The following is a 14,818-nucleotide window of genomic DNA, read 5'->3' as shown; positions in this document are numbered from 1 at the left end:
ACACACACGTTTTCATACTTATGTTTTTAAGCGCTTTTTACAAAATACTATTTTTCACAAGTATGAGGACCTATTTGCAAAATTCCTTTTCCAAACAGTTTGTTTTTAGCATCAAAAACATTTTACAAAGTTTTATAATTTTCAGAGGTCAAATAAATATTTTTTAAATATTTTAGTTGAGTCAAAAACAGTGTTTTGGGATGTATCAGAATGTGGTCAACCGCATCGGTCGACCGCACCTATGTTCATTCCTCACTGGGCAGCAGAGAGTTCGTCGGTCGACTGCCGCGGTCGACCGAGAGCTTCCTTCGGTCGATCGCACCGGTCGACCGGATAAGTCTCTGCTTGTTTTTCTTGTTTTTGATCTGGATAGCGGTCGACCAAAATTTCCGTCGGTCGACCGAACTTTTTCGTCGGTCGACCGAAATTTCCGCTGGTCGACCGCCGTATTATTCAAACGGTAAAATATGTCCTTTTTGTGGCGCCGCTCAGTACAGATCTTAGCGATGTTTTGTTCCAGATTTTGGGGGGGTTAAGGGATGGGTTTAAACAACTGTTTTTCTCCTATTTAAACTCCACCTCTTCTTCTTCCTCAGTGTCCCAGCCTTTGCAAAAAAAAAAAAAAACCAGTGACGTTGTTTTTCTCAGAGCTTATATTTCAAAACCTATTTTCACTGAGTTTCTGTATGTTCACTTCCCAGCTTCAGTGTGCTCTTTCTCTTTGCCATAGGGACGTTGTAAAGAGAGAGTCTTACACCATTTCTACTATCTTGTGAGTGTGATCTTGTGTAGATCAACTATGAGGGAGTGTGATCTAGAGAGATCGAGTGTGTAGTGTGAGATCGTGTGGGGATCGCTGTGTAGACGAAGTTCCGGCTTCCAAACCGGGTTGTGTAGTGGATTTCTCCTCAAGAGTGGGGAGTGGGGACGTAGGTCAGCGGACCGAACCTCGTTAATACATCGCGCGTCACAGGATAACGATTCCTAACCCTATCTCCTCTATTTTGATTGCATTAGAATACTGTGGTTTGCTTGTCTTAATTTTTATTGCATAATTATAGCCTCTTGACCCTAATCACCCCACGGTCGACCGTTAGCCTTCCAGAACAGCTTTTTTGTCTTTTTGTTCTTCGCGGTCGACCGTCGCGGCCCCCCGCCAATATGACCGTTGGACTCCAATGGCTATTTTCTGAGCTGATTTTCTGGGGCTGTTTTTGTCTTTTGCTTGGGGTTTTGACTGAAATTTTGAGTGGGTATAAATACCCTATTGCTGTTCTCTTTCAAATCATCTAAGAGAATTTTTAACCAAGTTTAAAAGAGTTTTAACAAGGGTTTTAGTTTGGTTTAAGTGTGTTTAAGAAGCTTTTAAGCATTTGGAAGTTTGAGTTTGAGAAATCAATTTCACAAGAGCTTGAGGAGATCATCTATTGGTGTTTGGGCATCCAACTATTCTCCTTCTACCTCTTGATCTATTGAGAAGTTTTCTAACTCTTTTCTCTAGCAATTTTATTATTGATTTTCATATTCCTATTATTGCTAGTTTGCTAATTGAATTTCACTCATTGTTTACACACACCCACTTGAGCTTATTGTATTTACATTCATAATATATTTTGGGTTGGTGATAGTTGTAACAATTGAGTGTGAGCTTTCATTGTGTTCTCATCCATAGTAGAGAACAAACATTTATTGTATTGAGCCTTATTGTGAGATTCACTTTGTAATACACTTGTACACCGAGAGAAGTGTGTGGCGAGAGTCGGTGATCGTCCCAAGAGGAGTGGCGTCGGTTGACGAACCTAGGGAGAGGTTGTAACCGAGCACTTAAGGGAGACACGTCTAGTTCAACACTTGAGAGGGTGTAGAGTGTGATTGCAAGAGTGGTGATTGTAAAATTTTCGGTTAGCTAGAAAACCGAGTGTGAGGTGTAAACGTTATTCGGGTGAACATAGAAAACCCGGTTGTGATAGTAGATTTCTCCCCGGGAGTGGGGAGCAGAGACGTAGGACGGAAGGTCCGAACTCCGTGATCATATTGTGTGTTTGCATTATTTATTTTGCACTATCATATTTGTAGTTTGATTATATCACCTTTGTGTTAGTTTATATATCTTTGCATATATATTTCATCATATAGGATATATCTTATTGTTCATATTGCTTATCCTAGCTCACATATCTTGTTGTATTTTATACTTGCTAGGATAACTTGTTAATTAATTTTTATTGGCATAAAATCGGATTAGATTAGCATAAGACCCTAATCACCCCCCTCTAGGGTCTAACATCTACATATTCTTTCTACTGGGATTCTAGGTAGAAGACGGAGTCGGTGTGAAAGTTTTCCACTCCTCGGAAAGGGTACTTTTCTGCAATTAAGGTTCGAATTTCCCCCTCATCATTGACATACTTCATGACCTGATGTAGGGTAGATGGGACAATGCGGTTTGCATGTATCCATGGTCGTCATAGCAAAAGATTGTAGGATGTGTCCGCATCTATGATGTAACAAGTCACTTCAGACTTAAGGTCTCCAATTTGATATCTGAGTTTGATCTTCCCCAATGGCCGAGTGCTGTTTGCATTGAACCCAAAGATGGTAGTCTGAGTAGTGTTCAGTCAATGCATGGGAATCCCTAAGACCTGCATGACCCTGTAGGGCATGATGCTGAGCGCTGAGCCCGGGTCGACTTGGACATGACTGATTTCTGACGACCCAATATACCCTATGTAGTATAGAGGTTTGTCGTGCTTGTGTTTAACTTGCATATCTTCCTGGGTAAATGATATGCAGGGTAAACTTCTTGCCGCTTACAGACATTGCAGGCAAGATAAGCCTTCAGAAGCTTCAGAAACCGGATTGACTTGAGTGATAAAGCTTTCTGTGTTCTGTAAAGCTTCGATTAGAGCTTCCTTAGTGGTTTTCGACAACCTTATGAGCTCATATAGAGTAATTTTGGCTGGTATGTTGGCCAGCTGCGCCATGACATTGAATTGGAAAGGAGCGCTCGATTCTCCAAGTTCCTGGTGAAGATTTTTGTTGAACCGGAGCTCCTTTTGTTTCCCTTTATCGACTAGCTTCTTTGATACAGAACCCCTAGCGTCTTGGGGCTGTTCTTCAGCTTCTTGAGCGTTCTGATCATAGTCCCTCAAGTAAGTTTTTCCTGACCGAGTGCCAAGGTTGCCTCCTGCGTATGCCGCCAAGACAATCCTCTCTTCTTCTGAGTCGGTGAGAGGTTTGAGATGATCATCGTTCTCAGTAACAGAGGGGCTAATCATATTGGATGACTTAGCCTTGCCTCCCTTCTTTTTAGACGTAGCTTTCGTCCATAGTTGATCTTTGACTAGGTCGGGATGGACCCACATAATTTCCCCCTTTGGGGTAGTGATGGGTACTAACCCCCTATCCCCTTGACTGTATAAGTCGGTATTTTTTAGGCATATTTCTCCTTTATGAATAGGGACAACACCGTCTGCAGCTGCTACGGGTGGAAAATCACCGAACTGGACCGCTACCAAATTGGTGGATACGGTCTTTTGCTCAGGCTTTAAGGTGAGCACATTCGCATTTACCAAATTCTGTAAGATGTCTTTGAAGACATAGCATTTTCTGGTAGGGTGTCCGAGGAACCTGTGATAACGGCAATAATTGGGGTCGTCCACCTTCCCTGCTTCATCTGGCTTCCTGACTTTGGGCAGCTGCAGCTTGTTGTTCTTCCGAAGTAACTGAAACAAGGTGTCTACATGCTCTTCTTTGAATGAATATTGCTTGGGCGCTCTTTGTTGATTAGGTACTTTGACTTGCTTAGTAGGTGGTGGTACTCGCGTGTTGGCTTCAGCTGCCAAAGTCTCTTTTCCTTTAGACTGTTGAGCATTGTACTGGTTGCGTTGCTGCTGCGGCTTGGGTTGTGCAACTTCTTCGGCTTTAACTCGAGCAACTATCTCTTCGGCTTGTTCTCCTTGTGAAACCAATTGTCTCCAGGAGCGACACTCCGCCACTCCCATCTGAGCAAGGAGCTGAGTCTGCAAGTTGTTCCTGCATGTTTCAACCAAAGTTGATTGGGTCATACCTGAAGGGCATCGTAATGCCATGCTGCGGAATCTCTCCACATATTTCTTGATAGATTCTCCTTTCCTCTGCTTGGTGGCGAGAAGAGTCGGGACCGAAACTTCCGTATCGTCCTCGAAGAACCTGGCTAAGAAAAGTCTTTCCAAATCCACCCATTTCTGAATGGATCCAGCAGACAGTTTCATAAACCATTCGAAGGCGACTCCTTTAAGAGTGCCGATGAACAAGCAGGTCAGGATGGCGTCGTTTGCCACCACGTCTCCAGTCTGTGACTTGAAGTAGTATATGTGCTGGTTCGACGACCCTATGCCATCGAACGGTTGCAAGGTAAGGGATTTAAACTTCGGCGGGTAGGGAGCTGTGTCCCACTCAACAGGATAAGGTCGTACCACTCCTTCTTCGTGGAGCTCGCTTCTGTTGGTGATTCCATTGAGGAGAGCCTCCAGTTCGTCCACTTTAGCGGACTGAGGATGCAATTCTCTTTCTATCTCCTTCTCGTTTTCAGAGGAGGATTCTAAGTTATGAGTTTCATGATCCGAATGTTCGTATACTTTCTGCTTTCCCTTTGACGTTGTCCTCCGGGAAGATTCAGGTTTTTGGCCTTTTTCGGCAAGGAGCTGGGCCAACATATCCTTCATTTGGAGAAGTGTCTCCTGTTGCGCCTGGAGCATGACGTGATGTTCGTCAACTCTCTTAGCTAAGTCTTCGGGGTTTCTCGTCATGTAAGCAGAAACCTCTTGTGCTCTAACAGAGCTTGAAGATTAAGATTCAGCAATTGCCGAATGTTCATCACCCGAAGTAATACCCTTGGCCAACTTCTGATAGTCAACCGAACGGATAGCTCCTGTCCGGGTCCGAGTGTGTTGATATATTCCCTCGAACTCGTCACAAATTTCCCAAACAGTCGGGGAATGACTTCCTTGCGGCTCATCAGAATCGGGATGAGAGGCTTTTCCTCTGCCGATCATATTAATAGTAACCTCAGGATATTCGATTTCAGGGGCCTGCTTTTTATTATGACGTCGTCGCTTGGTTGGTCTAGTGATGCTAGTCAGTCGGTCGAACACAGATTTGCGGGGCTCAGATTTATAGCAGTGACATTCTGAAAGGACTGCTGATATAAGCCGCTCGCACTGGCATGAATGAACTGATTGATGAGTTGGTCTACCTCTTGATAGTAATTCATGCAAATCAGAGACTTGAGGAGAATCTTGTGAGGTTAGAGATGGAACCCCCTGCCCCTGGGTGGGTTTGGACATGAACTTTAAATCCATGCCGACTCCCTTGAACCCCACGGGCCATGTCGTGTTCTTGAGAAGAAACGCGAGGGTTGCATTTAGGTCTATAAACACTAGGCCGAGGCTTGTGTTTAACTGATGAAACAGACCCTTGTGGATCTTATTCTGATTGAACGCACACTTGTGGTATGCGTTTTGATGATGAAACAGACCCCTGAGGGTCATATTTTGGCTGAACGCATACTTGTGGTGTGCGTTTGGTTGATTGAACAAACCCTTGAGGGTCGGGTTTTGATTGAACGCACATATGTAGTGTGCGTTTGGTTGATTGAATAGACCCTTGAGGGTTGGGTTTTGATTGAACGCACACCTGTGGTGTGCATTTGGATGATTGAACGTGCCTTTGAAGGTCACGTTTTGATTTTGAGACGCACCCCTGAGGTGTGCATCTAGATTGAACAACGCGCCACTGAGGGTCGCGGTTAAGTTGGATTACCCGAGGCTCATAATCGGGTTCATTGCCTCGAAGTGTGCATTCTGGAGCAGAAGCGCACAGTTCGGGCAAAGGTTCAGAAACGCAATCTTCACGTTGGGCGATAGCTCGGCTATTCTGCAAGTATGCTCGCCGTATGGATCTTCTCCTTCGTCGAGCAGCATTTTTCTTGGCTTGTTTCAACGCCTTAGCCGCAGCGTCATCGGTGTTGGTTGGATTTTCCTCCGTCATAGGTCTCTTATGACCTATTATACGCCGTGCTGATACGGGTGTGGAGTCTTCAACTCGCTAAGCGAGTTTAAGGTCTTGGCCAAAGGGGAGGGCTTTCTTTGGTGTCTCAGCAGTAGTTAAGACCTCCTTAGAGATCTTGCGGGTGTCGCGCCTAGCCTTAGGGCTAAGCGATCCAGAGGAGAGGGCTTCCTTGTATTTGGCTTGGTCGAACTCTACGACGAGAGTTTCGACGGTGGTTCCCGTGAGGTGGATGTCGGATTACGCCACTACTTCCTCGTCAGAGAAGCTAGTCCCCAGCAGAGTCGCCATCTTTTGTTTGTGAAGATTTTTACAGTAAAAGAAATGAAGGAAAAATTAATTTGTATTCTCTCAAAATCGATTATAATTTGGATTCCGATTACAAAAGAGAGGAGAATGAATTTAATTCTCCCCTTTGTTTAATTCTGGGTTCTTCTTGGTAGCGATGAAGTGTCTCCTTCGAATGCCTGCGTCGAATTTGCTCTCCGTTAACGATCAGACCATCCTGTCTCACGAGAACGATTGACTTGTATGATGAATCCGGTTTAGAACTTTTAACAAGTTTAAGAAACTCAGAACGAGTTGAAAACTCTGAAAAGAGTTGTTGAAAAACCGAATAATCGATTAGTATAATTAGCTTGCGTTGCAAGTTTAATTAAGAACTCTTAACGAGTTTGAGAACTCAGAGCGAGTTGAAACTCTGTAACAGAGTTGTTAGAACCAAAAATTCGGTTAATAGCCAAGTAGATCTGCCGTTGGTGAAGGGATTCTCTGAGATTTGATTTACTAACTGCCAAGCAGTTCCTTGATCTTCAGGAAAATTCGCCCTCTCCGCCCAACCTTATGCGGTTTTGATTTCCAAATCTCCAACCCTGTGCAGTTTAGCTGCCAAAACTCATTCTCTTTTTTACTCAGTGGAGTAATGCGGTTATTTATAGGGGGATAAGGGGTGTAACCAACCCCTAAATCCGCTCCTATGTGGGCGAGAATCCCTCAGAACGTGGGATAAACGGTTGTTAGGCCGTTCAACCTGTGTTTGAACAAGTCAAACGCCTAACTTAGCGTTCTAGGCCTTAACTCTGCGCCTAAGGCTTGAGACGCAGAGTTAAATCTCTGCTAGAGATTTGAAACGTACAGGCCGCATGCGCACAGGCCGCTTGTGTGCTGAATCTCAACTCTGCGTCTTGAGTTTGAGACGTAGGGTTGAGTGTTTGCTGAAGAACGCCCAGTCTGTGCGTTTTGTGTTTTAACTCTGCATTGCAGAGTTGAATGTCTACTGGAGAACGCACAGTTCATATGCGTTTTGAGTTTGGGAAACGCAGAGGTGGACTCTGCGTTTAGGAGAGGTTGTTGGCTTGTAACCTCGTCCATTACAACATCGCAAAGGCTACTGCTTATTGATCTTTGCTTGTTATGTGGTGTGAAAGTCGTCAGATTGTAACTCTCATAGTTCGTTATGAAGGCTACTAAATAGAGTTTTCATCAGCTGTCAGAAGTGTCGTTGATTTGTAACTCTTCTTGATCTATGTGAAAAGTCCTCTGTTTGTAGCTTTTGTTTGTTGAAGCTTGATGGGGATCAGCTATCTATTGTTGTAGGCGTCGAAAAATTCCTATAGGTATCCACACACAGCTCGAGACGGAGAGAAGATGACGAACGTCGTTATCCGAATTATCTGACGCCGACCAATGCATGAAACAAAACGGCCAACGCTAGATGGCCCGCGTGCTCACCGGCTACCACCAAGTGGCCAACACGTTCACCATTCACCTCCAACTTAACAAAATTTATGATGCAAGTCGGTAAAGCGTACGAGTCAACGTAACACACGAAATGGCAAAAGACAACGCAGCTAGGAGTTGTGTTTCACCCAAAAGGGGCGAAACACCATGTGTGACTCGCACATATCATGTGTGACCCGGCTATTGAAATCAAAACACAAAAGTTGTAGGTCTTTTCGTCAGCTTTCCAACGCATCTTGAATCAACTCATTCCAAGACCGGACGAGAGAGTTAGAGCTAAAACAACCGAGATAGTACGAACTGGCTCGCATGGTTGCGAGCCACCAAATGGTGACTCGCACCCATGCGAGTCACCAAATGGTGGCTCGCATAAAAAGTGATATTTTGGCCATGTTGTAATTTAATTCTGAAGAAACTCAAAACACAAAAGTTGTAGGCCTTTTCGTCATATTTCCAACGCATCTTGAATCACCTCATTCCGAGATCGGACGAGAGAGTTAGAGCCAAAACACCCGAGGTAGTACGAACTGGCTCGCATGGCTGCGAGCCACCTGGCCGAGCCACGCAAATCTGGGCCCAGATCTGAGCCCAGATCTGCTTTGAGGAGCCTATAAATAGACCCCTAGGCTCATTGTTTGAAGGGGTTGGAATTTTTGGAGGCGAAGCCCTGCTGGATTGAAGACTCAGATCTAAAAAAGATTGAAGCTTTAGGGCTTCGATGACTTGTTCATCCAGATCTGGTGCTCGGCGATCGTCAACGCCAAATAAGGCAAGAGTTCGAGAGGACCGGATCTCAGATCTACGCAGGCGTACTCCGGATCAAAGCTTGACCTTTGATCCCGAGATTTGGGCGATTGTTTCCTTGGTGAACCAATCCCCCCCGGCTATTATTTCCTTCGTGGAATAATACCTGTCGTACTGCGTAGATCCGACCGGAACTAGATCGCGCGGTGGTCCACGGATAAACCCCGGCGCAGGCGAAGAACCCACAAAGCGAGCGACCGCAAAACAGGAGCTTGTGATTTGTTCGACAAACAAGGATAAAAAGTTGTAATCTTTCTTTTATTTTCTTTGATTTTTATTGTAACCGGATCTTATAAAAAGACCGGATCTTTGTAACCGATAAACTGTTATTCCGTGAACAATCTGGCGACCACAGTGGGAGCCGCCGATCTCGCTGCCGAGATCGGAGCGTCGCAGCCGCGGATCTCAATCCCGGTCGTGGAGGAGGTCGAATACGAGTTCGACCAGCAGAAGTTCGAGGAATACTTGTCGTCCTCGTCCGGATCAACCTCCCCCCGCAAGTCTAAAAAGTTCTCCTCCAGGTGAAAAACTCGTTGGTATGAAGACGTTGAAAACACCAACGAAGATCTCGCCCCGTTTGATGTCAAAGTCGCATCGGGTGAGACTCCTCTAATTCCCAACCAAGGCAGATCTGCTCCGACCAACCCTTCTGCCGCAGAGGGCGTGGTGACTCTCTCGAAGAGAGCCTGCCAAAGGCAACGTCAACGCCTTGCGAAACAGTTCGCAAAGGCCATGGAGTCCGTTGACGGGATCCGCTACAACGCGGATCTGAAGAACAAAAGAGGCAAGCAGCCTCAACAATCAATGAATGGTGGTTCCTCCAAGCCGCCAACAATGGAATGGGTCCGTGTCAAACGGAACCGATCAACGCTGGAGGAGCGCATTCGCAAGCGCCGCGCACTATCAGCGCAGGCACGGGCTCAAGCTGAAGAAGCCCGTAGAAAGCTGCAGAAAGAGGTGGCCAAGAAGCCGCCATCAACCAGCAAAGTTTGGAGGCCGAAGTCTGAAGCGGCGGTTCAGACCAAAAAGCAGCAACTGCAGCCCCTGACAGTTCAACCTCCGGCGAATCAATCCAGACCGCCGATGATTTCCACAACTATTCTGGGAGATCCCGCGGGACCATCCCAGAAAAGGAAGTCGGTTTTGGAGCACCTCGGTCCACTTCCCAAGGAACGAGGCAAAGCTCCAGTCCAGGAACGTTTGGGGCCAATGAAGAAGTCCCGAACGAATCAACATGCTGGGGGTCGCCGCAACCCTCAACATGACAAAGAAATCATGGCACCCAAGCGAACTACCTTGCGCATTGAAGTCCAGGAGCCCGTTGAGAATTCACGCCCATAAAGGCGCGTTTCGAGGCGCGTGACTCTCGAAAGTCCGAAGAAGGTAATTCGCTCTCAGAAGGAAACGTTATCGTCTGATGATGATTACGTTATACCTGAGAAATCGTGCCAACACACGATAAGTTGCTCCGACTTTCAAACGGAAGAGCTGTACTATCGTGCTGGGGGTACGAGCAAAGCCAGAAAGAGAAGCCCTCGAAGGCTAGAAACTCAGTACCCTTGTTCAAAGCTCATTCGGGTGGTGCTGTCTGAGTGCAACTACATCAAGGCAGTCCCCGAAAGAATTTCAGTGTTCGAAAGACTTAATACCGAAACGCCAAAACCAAGGCCTAGGCGTTTCCGACAAAGAAGAAGGGTAGTCGAGGATGGAGAATTTCTGAGGGTCACCACTAATATGACTAGCAAAGGGACATCGGCACGGGATAATCTCGAGTCGATTCTGAAAGCATCCTGGCGTCTAACCCGTCTGCAGTCTGGAGCCATCGCGCGAGGAACTTATGGTAGGGTTCGGACAAGATTACCTTCAGAAGGTGAAGAGTCGGATGCCTGCTCTGCGGGTGAGGGGGAACCCCGCGAGTCACTGATGATAAGCGCGGAACAAGTGGCCAAGATGCTCGAAGAAGCCATGGCTAAACAGCAAGAGAGCTTCAAATTCGAAATGCAGATGACCATGCAGACTATGAGAGAGATGCATGACCAACAAATCCAGGCATTGAGGAACCAACAAGGTGAACCAAGTCGTCGTAACCAGAACAATCTGGAGGATGAGGACACAAGTGTAAATGAAACTCATAACGCCAATAACCCTCCCATCAATGCAGAGGGTGGTAACGAGAATGCTAACGAAGACTCAGGTGAAAGCTTGAAGATTAAAAACCTCGAGAGCAAAATCAATACGTTGATTTCCGCTCAAGAGATGAAGAAGACGGGCATTCCTTGTCCCTACCCAAGAGAATGGGAATCAATCTCCTACCCGGCGAAGTTTAGTCTTAACTTCACGCCATTCGATGGGAAGGGTTCACCCACTCAGCATTTGATATACTTCAAATCGCACCTGGGTGTCATCTCTGGTAATGAACCTCTGATGGTACGGTCCTTCGTTGGCACTCTTCATGGAGCCGCCTTCGATTGGTATCGTCGCCTCAAGCCAGGAAGCGTGGACAGCTGGGACGACATGGAAACTAAGTTCCTCACCAATTTCTTCGACGACGACACCGAAATATCCATCGGAACGTTGCTTGATGAAAAACAAAAAGACGGGGAGTTGGTCGACACCTTCGTCAAAAGGTTCCGGAACAAGGCGATGAATTGTCGGGACCCGATCACTGAGGAGTTCATTCTCCACACTTGCCACAACAACCTCGTACTGGACGTGTTAGAAGTAATGGGAACAGCACCGTCTGACACTTGGAAAGACTTGAAGATGCGCGGTGAACAAGCTGAACGCTTCCTCCGAAGGAAGAAGGCCGAGAGGAACTGACCGACGGCTAATCCGCTGAACTCAAACTTCGCCTCTCGTGGTAAGGGCAAGGCACCTGCAGCTGCTGATGGTGCTAATCAAACGTCATAACAACAATTCCGAAGGCAGCAAAAGACTTCGGGTCCAAGACTCCAAAAAGAGTACTCTTTTAAGGACGAAGACGTTCCAGCCATCTTCGAATCCCTCCTTGAAAGTAACAAGATCAAGCTACCACCTATCACAAATCAGGAGGAAGCTGACAACACGATGGATCCAAAGTACTGTGCATACCACAGGAGGGTCCTTCATCCCACCAAGGATTGCTTCACTCTCAAGAATAGCATTCAGACCTTGGTTGAAGCCGGCGTCATAACGCTAAGGTAAGCCAAATAAGAACGGCAAAACTCCAAAGAGTATACGAGTATAAACTATTTCTCAATCCTCCAACAGGTGCATGAGGTTAAACTACTCCCTACATACTCCAATAGGTATATGAGTCTAAACTGTTTCAAGTATAAGAGTATAAACTGCTTCTTAACACTCCAAAGAGTATACGAGTATAAACTGTTTCTCAATCCTCCAACATGTGCAAGAGGTTAAACTGCTCCCTACATACTCCAATAGGTATATGAGTCTAAACTGTTTCCCACTTTTGACGGGAAGTTCCTGGAGAATATTACGCTAATATTCTTAAGGATAACCCGGTCAGGTAACTGAGAATAATGTCCGAACCAGTTTCGTAGGAAGAAAGCTGGGGGGGGATAATTCGTGTAACGGGAAGTTCCCGAAAGAATGTTAATACTCTTAGGGATCACCCGATCAATATGAACAAAGTGATGAACACTAAGTCCCCTACCAATCAGACTAATTGACGGTGGGACCACCAAGGGAGCTACCCCGTATTCGCTGGTATACGGATGTGAAGCTGTGCTACCGCTGGAAATTCAGATTCCGTCCCTTCGGATCGCCCTCGCAACGGAGATGACGACGGAGGAACAACATCAGAAGCGTCTCGAAGAGCTCGAGAGGCTGGATGAAAAGCGTTTGGAGGCTCAACAACACATCGAGTTTTACCAAGCCAGGATGTCAAGGGCTTTTAACAAAAGAGTCCGACAGAGAAGCTTCAAGGAAGGAGATCTGGTCCTCGCTGCTCGCCGACCAATAATTCTCACCTCCAAGAAGAAAGGTAAATTCGAACCCAAATGGGAAGGACCGTTTGTAATAGACACAGTCTATTCAAACGGCGCATATCGCCTGATTACTCAAGAGGGCGCCAGGCAATTAATGCCAATAAATGGGAAGTTCCTGAAAAAGTACTATCCCTAGTACATTCAGGATAACTCGTTTACCGGGAAGTTCCTTGAAGAATATTACACTTGATATTCTAGAGGATAACCCAAAATCTTTTTCACCACCAAAATCCCTCACTGATCAATTTCAATTGACAGTGAGTCCACCAAAAATGTTTTTCTGGCCCTCTTGATTCTCTCCATGAGCAAGAGGTCCACTTTCAGTTCGGAGTCCCTTTTCGATAAACGAAAGAACTCCTTCCCTTTTTCTCTTTGGTTAAACCTTGTTCATGGTTATAACCGGAGTTGAAAATTCCACTTCGATAAACGAAGAACCCATTTTCAGTTTAGATAACTCATCCTATAAAAGGCAAGTTTATCTAAATTTTCCAGATTCTCGGAGTGGACACCCCACTTCTAGTTTCTTCTTCGCTGGAAATAGAATATAAAATTCTTCCTTTCTAGAATCAAGGAATAGAATATAAAATTCTTCCTTCCTTGTTTTCGGGTTCGCCTTCACCCTAAAAGAAGACCGGGAAATAGAATATAAAATTCTTCCTTTCCCGCACCGATCTTTTCCAAAATTTATCAATCTAGGATTCATCCTAGGAAGTTTATCCCGAATCCTAAGCAGGGATAAGTCTGCGCCTAACACGCGCTGCCGGTTTAGTCTTTTTCCGTAGAAAAAGACACCAGAGTTCGATTCTGGGGTATCTCATCCCGAAGCCTAAGTAGGGATAAGTCAACGTCTAATACACGTTGCCGGGTAGCCTATTCCCATAACAATGGCGAAGTCTACGTATTCGAAGTCGTAGCAGCAAGTCTAAGGGAGTTCATTCCGTTAGCACAACGTCACATGCGGAACGGATTTAGACAATCCGCATGCTAGCCCGACTCAAACGGTAGTCGGTAAAGGCTAATCAAATCCGTTGAAGGCTGGGGGGTAGCCAAAAATCCTAATGTATTCGACATCATAGCACAAAGTCTCAGAGAATTCACTCTCTTAGCACAACGTTACATGCGGAACGGATTTAGACATTCCACATGCTAGCCCGACTCAAACGGTAGTCGGTAAAGGCGCATCAAACCCGTTGATGGCTGAGGGTTTGCCAAAAATCCTATATATGCGAAAGTCACTGACGCACCAGCCCCATTAGTTGGTCTCGTGACTTAGACATCCAACAAATTCGGGATAAGATCCACACGTGCAGATGAATCAGCTTTAATAGTTGGTCCTGCAGCCCAATATTTAGGACCGCCACGCTCCAACGCCTTAAGAGCTTAAACTGTGGAGACTCCAGCAAACGTACGAGTATAAACTGTGTCAATCTCCGGTCAACTCGTTACAACTAAAATCAACGCCGGACAACGCGTTACAGTAAAGGTCGATGTCGGTCAACGTATCAGCAATTTCGTCAAAATAAGGCAAAAGATGATTCCAAGGAGTTCAATTACAACCGGTCAACTCGTTACAACTAAAATCAACGCCGGACAACGCGTTACAGTAAAGGTCGATGTCGGTCAACGTATCAGCAATTTCGTCAAAATAAGGCAAAAGATGATTCCAAGGAGTTCAATTACAATCAGAATTCCCGACGAATATGATCAGTTCAAAGTCAACTCAACGATAAGAGCTAAATTCAGAAACTTACACATCAACTTCAATCCAAGATTTCGACAACGGTCAGACGATAAACGCAGCACCGGAAGAACTTTATTTATTCGACAAAACACCGAATAGACTAAAGGCTGAAGAAGTTAAGAATTGAAGTAGTTTACAAGTCCTTTCACACCGACTGAAGGTTGGGACTATCACATCCAAAGCATTCCAGACTCCTCTATAAAAGAATGAGTCTGAAATACTTTGGAGGGGGTATCTATAGGCGTCTAAAAATGCCTATAGGTATCCACACATAGCTCGAGATGGAGAGAAGGTGATGAACGCTATTATCTAAGTCAAAGAGGATTATCTGACACCGACCAGCGAATCAATGAACTATTGATGACGTGGCCCGCGTGCTCACCGGCCATCACCAAGTGGCCCGCACGCTCATCGGCCACTAAAACAGCGTACAGATCAACGAAACGATGAAATACACGTAACGACGAAACAAGTCAAACTTGAGAAAACCAAGAAA

Source organism: Asparagus officinalis, chromosome 8, assembly GCF_001876935.1.
Source record: "Asparagus officinalis chromosome 8, Aspof.V1, whole genome shotgun sequence".
NCBI lineage: Eukaryota > Viridiplantae > Streptophyta > Magnoliopsida > Asparagales > Asparagaceae > Asparagus > Asparagus officinalis.
Note: the sequence above shows the minus strand (reverse complement) of the source record.